General features: G+C 29.7%; 1 pseudogene; it reads right to left on the bottom strand.

The window, feature by feature from the left end:
* Positions 1-1118: 1118 nt before the first annotated feature.
* Positions 1119-5508, bottom strand: LOC133304037 (NADPH-dependent oxidoreductase 2-alkenal reductase-like; annotated as a pseudogene).
* Positions 5509-5731: the final 223 nt, after the last annotated feature.

The following is a 5731-nucleotide window of genomic DNA, read 5'->3' as shown; positions in this document are numbered from 1 at the left end:
TTTAATCACCGTTGATTTTCGTCAAACTAACGATTATAATCTATTGAAAATTAATAATATTTGTTATATCACATTTATTAATCAATTATTAGTGCACAATAAATTATAACCGTTAGATTGAAGGAAATCAACGGTGATTAAATTAGTTGTAAGAGTAGTAAATTTTTTTGGTGATAAGTATATCCTACCCCGATAAAATTATCTTTAGTAATCCCAAAATTATATCATTTTGAAAATTGAGATTTTTTTTTCTTTTTGGTAAGTAGGATTGAGATAATTAATTAAAAGATATTTTAAAAAATGTATTTATTTATTTATTATGTATATTTTATCAAAATATCTTTCATTAATTCTTCTCAACCTCAAAACAATATATTTTAGAGCGCAAGGAAAAGTGAAGATTTTGATTTCTTTAATCCTAAAGAAAAGATTATTATGCTTTTTTTAATAAACATTTTTTATAGTGAGCTAAACGATATATTTTAAGATTGTCGGAGCTTTATCTCTCCACTCCTACAAAGGATTTCGATCTTAATAATATTAGTTTAGCAACTTTTTCTATGCATTTTTTGTATCAAAAAGTAAATAAATGAAAATAGAGGTGAAAAACTCTAGTACGCAATTTTACCCTTATTATACGAAAATTTCAGAATTTAAACTCGAGACTTTTCAATCACAAAGGAATAACATTAAGTCTTTATCAGGGCTTGAGACTCACTCCCGTCATACCAAGAACAAAAACAAATACTAGAAAAAAAAAATTATCATTCCTATCTTCATTATAAAAGAATGAAAATTAGAACTAACAAAATTGAATATATTAAGGGATTTATGAATATTTATAGGAGGTAGTTTATGTCATGTTGTAGAGACATCTCAGTGGAACCCACCTCTGAAGTTATATTTTTATGAAAAAGAAAAAAGTAAGCCCCACATGAGATGTCTCTACAACATTTAAAAGGTTGTAATAATCATAAAAAGTCACTCAAAAAGTAATTAAAATCAACATAGTGAAGGAAGATGACTGCATACACCATATAAAGATGGCTCAATAATATCCAAAAGAAAATCAGAAGAAAAACTTTGAAATTACCAAGGTATAGCAAAAGAATATAATTTTATAAGCTTGCAACATAGACCACTTGTTTACCAAGATTGCGACCACTATAGAGGCCAACCAAGGCTGCAGGACCATTTTCAAGGCCCTCAGCTATGTCTTCAACATACACAACCTTCCCTTCTCTTATATGAGGCATTATAAACTCCACGAATTTGGGATATAAGTGATAGAAATCAAAAGCATTAAAACCTTGCATAAGAACCCCCTTATATATAAGATTTGCCAAATTTGTTACACCTTCAAGTTGAGCAAGATTATATTGTGAGATCATTCCACAAGCGGGTATGCGGCCATGGACTCTCATATTCAAGAGTACAGCATCAAGTGTTTTACCCCCAACATTCTCAAAGTAAATGTCAATGCCTTCTGGAAAGTACCTGATTTATAAATTGATATTCATTAATCACTAAGGAGAATTGTGTTACTAGTTGCAGTAACTCGAGCAACACACAAATTAGATTAAAATTTCTTTTTTCACAAAACTGTTAAATACTGACCTTTTCAATGTTGCATTGAGGTATGGCTCTTCTTTGTAGTTAAAAGCTTCATCAAATCCTAATTTATCCTTCAAAAGATTCACCTGGTTGTAAAACACATACATAGAAAGGAAAGGAGGACTAAGTATTTTTGTTGGTGAGCAAATATAACTGAATGAATTAATATGACTTCTTTACAACAATGGGGAAAAGAGGAGGAAACACGGGTTGGATACACAAAAAGCTAAACCCAATGCACAAAGGCTCCCTAACATTGTGAGGATAGGGGCAAAGGTCAATTATATACAATATCACTCTTGCATTTTTGCAAATAGGTTATTTTCTAGACTCGAATGGGTAATCTTCCGGTCACAAATAAACAACCTTACTACTGCTCCAAGACTTGCCCTCGAGGGTTGGATACATCGTACGATAAATCCGCAAACTAACTTGAGAATCAAACTATGTATCGATACCATTTTTTTGAAGTATATAAAACATTACAGAGTGCAACTTTTCATATTTGACGTACGTAACCATAAACTCCTTCGATTAAAAAAACTTCATGTATTTTAATTTGACATCTTGGAAAATCCCAAAAGTATGCAACATGTCTCAAAGTTCTCAATCACAAGAGATTTATAATTTATAGAAAATGTTGTCTAAGCTTGGAAATTAGTGGAACTATTTCTGTAATATAATTAGGCCAATTCAAAATAGTAATACATTGAATGGCAAGATAAATAACAAATAGTTTATGCTAATTTATCATTTATGCAGACATATATAGCAACAATAATTAGACAAATACCTTCTCTTTAGTTCCAGCACTTCCAAAAACATAACAACCAATCAATTTAGCAAATTGACCAACAAGTTGACCAACAACACCAGAGGCAGCTGAAACAAAAACATTCTCTCCTTTCTTTGGAGAGCCTACTTCAAAGAATCCAGCATAAGCAGTCATTCCTGGCATACTTATGATCATAGAAGAAAATAATAACTTTGGTCAAAAGGCACAACAAAATGACAGAAAAAAAAAAAGCCAAAAACATTCATAGGCTTTTTTGCAAGCTTGCTTAGATTGATTCTGCTGAAGCAGAATGAATACTCTGTAAATAAAACATAAAATAGTAAAATATATTTATATAAACTGAGAGGAGTTTATCACTGAATTGTGCCTTTAAACAGATAGACAAAAGTAGTGAGCTATTGGTTCTTAATGAGTGTAAACGTCATTTAATGTTGGTTCTCCTCCAAAACAAAGCTGTTCAGCCATATATTTTACTGAATAAAGGATAAATTCCCGCCATAGAACCACCACTAAACAAGAGAAAAAAAATTGGAAAAGGCATATATACTAACAAAGTGCATCCTTCACTAAGAATCAATATAAATTGAAAATGTTGAATACATACCAAGAATTCCAGTATAGTAGGAAAGTGGGACATCAGTGTGCTCAATTTTGAAATGTATTTGAGTTGAGGGGACCAAGCTATACTCTTCCCACTTAGGCTTTGTTTGGGAGTTGGTTTTAAGAGGGGAAGAAAAGGAAATGGAGGGTTTTATTAAGTCTCTCCCTTGTTTGTGAGATAAAAAAAAAAAAAAAGAGGAAGAAATTGAAGATTTTTACTAAACCCTCCAAACCCCTCATTCTTCTTAAAATTAAAGTTTGAGTGGAAAAATATTAAAAATTACTTATCTACCCTTACCATTAAAATGTGAAAACTAAATAAATGTGAATCATTTTTAAATGTGACATTATTAGAAAAGTCTCAAATACCGACATAATTTATCGACGAAAAATATTTCATCAAAAAAATGTGATGAAATTTTTTATCATACGTAAAAAAAATTTCTGTCAAAACTAAAGACGAAATTAGAGACGGAATCAGATTTTACGATAATTACTGACATAAATTTTTTACAGAAAAAAAAAATCATTCTAAATTATGGATAGAATCTAAATTCCCTCAAAACTTTTAAAGAAAATGTTTCCGTCCAAAATTTTAACGAAACACATTTCCATCGAAAAGTTTTGACGTAAAACAATTACGTTAAAATTTTTTACGAAAAAAATTTTCATCAAAATTTTTTGCAAAAAATTTCGTCGAAAAATATTTACATCAAAATTTGTGACTAAAACCATTTCTGTAAAAAAATTTGACGGAAATTTTTTTTTTGTCAAAATTCTTTAGGAAATCTAAATTTCGTCAAAATATTTCACAAAAAACACATTTATCGAAATTTTTGACGAAAAATATTTTCATCAAAATTTTCAACGAAGCACATTTCCATCAAAAATCTTTGACGAAAAAAAAAATTCATCAAAATTCGTTAGAGAATTTAAATTCAGTCAAAAGTTTTCAACGGAAACATTTTCGTTAAACTTTTTAACAAAAAAAATCTTGGTCGAAATTTTTAACTAAACACATTTCTATTGAAAATTTTCGACGGAAAATATTTCTGTCAAGTTTTTTGATAAAAAAATATTTCCATCAAAATTTTTAATGGAACACATTTCTGTCAAAACATTTCGATAGAAAATATTTCCGTAAAAAATTTTGACAAAAAATTTTTCGATAAAAACTTTTGACGGAAAAATATTCTGTCAAAATTCTTTATAGAATCTAAATTTCGTCGAAATTTTTGTCAGAATACATTTCCATCGAAATTTTGAACGGATGTCAAAAATTTTGACGGAACTCTTTTTTCGTTTAAAACATTTGATGAGGAAATCATTTTGACAAAACTTTTGACGAAAACTAAATTTCGTCGAAAATTTTGATAAAAAAATTATTTTCAAATAAATTTTCATTGTAGAAAAAACAAATTTGTGACGAAATTTTCGTCGTTTGCAACGTCGAAATTTCGTCAAAAATATGGTCTTTTTTAGTGATGTGAAAAGTATATAAATAATTTTGTTAGAAATTTTAAATGTAATTGTATTTGTAAATTATAATAATTATATTAATTTTTAAAAAAGGTTAAAATGGTAAAAATATGTCATTAATCCTTCACTTTTCTCTCTTGTCATTTTTTTTAACTCCCAAGTAAGGGAAAGGAATACCCTCCAATTTCCTTATCTTCCTTCTATTTCCTCCCCTTGGTTCCGCTTCCTTCTCTTCCCCTCCAAACTCCCAAACAAAGCCTTAATAAACCCCCACACTAAATCACTTTTTTTATACTCAGGGTGTCCAGATTCCAGGACTTTAGCCACACCATATCCTCCTAATGGCTGAAATTACACAAAAAAGTTATCAGTAGCTGCTTAAATACATGCTTAAAATGTATTCTCAATGTTGCAAAATTTCACTCTCAATTAAAAAAAATTAAATATAAATACTAAAGTGCTAATCACAAACTATAAAGTTTAAATTTTTAAGCACAAATTACACAACTCACATCTTAATATGCAGCAATTCCCTTGAATTCTCAAAGTTCTCAGCAAACAAACACTATTTTATAAACAAAAACAATTTTTTTTTTCAAAAAAAAAAAAAGTTAAACAACTAGAGTTAATATAAAATAAGATCCATGAAATATGCTAGTTTAGTGCCCCTAAAGTTTTTCAAACCACAATCCAACACAATTTACAATTTTTAAGTATGCAATTATAAATTTAATCAAAAGGGTAACATTTATTAAGCATATATACTCAAAAGGATAACGTTATAGAGAACGTGACTCACAGAGGAAGGGGTATAGTTAAGACCAATAGAAGGCCATCGGGTTTGTTCATAAGATTCCGCATGTATGGATCACAAGACAAGTAGAGATTCTTGAGCAAAACTTCATTGGAAGCTTCAAAGTTATGGTACTTTCAACAATGTTCATGTCTGTTTCCTTTGGAAAACCAGAAACATAGTCTCTTAGAATCACTTGTTTGTTCTCCACTTGTGCCATCTTAGTTTCTTGTTAGGTTGAGTCTCTCTCTCTGTCACACACAACACAAAAGGATCAGCAAATTTATAAAGGGAGAGGAAAGAAAAGAAACAAATGATGAATCCAAAATGTAAATGACAGAAAGCAAAAACGGTGCTACTGACGGTGCGTTCTCCCTCCTTTTCTTTGGATCATGCCTTGCTCAGACCAGGGTGATGTGCAAGTTTCTATTGATAAGTGCAATTAATTA

This window comes from Gastrolobium bilobum, unplaced genomic scaffold, assembly GCF_033153095.1.
Source record: "Gastrolobium bilobum isolate Gb01-03AN ecotype WA unplaced genomic scaffold, APGP_CSIRO_Gbil_v1 utg27827, whole genome shotgun sequence".
NCBI classification, from domain to species: domain Eukaryota; kingdom Viridiplantae; phylum Streptophyta; class Magnoliopsida; order Fabales; family Fabaceae; genus Gastrolobium; species Gastrolobium bilobum.
Note: the sequence above shows the minus strand (reverse complement) of the source record. Positions and strands in the feature narration are given on the sequence as shown.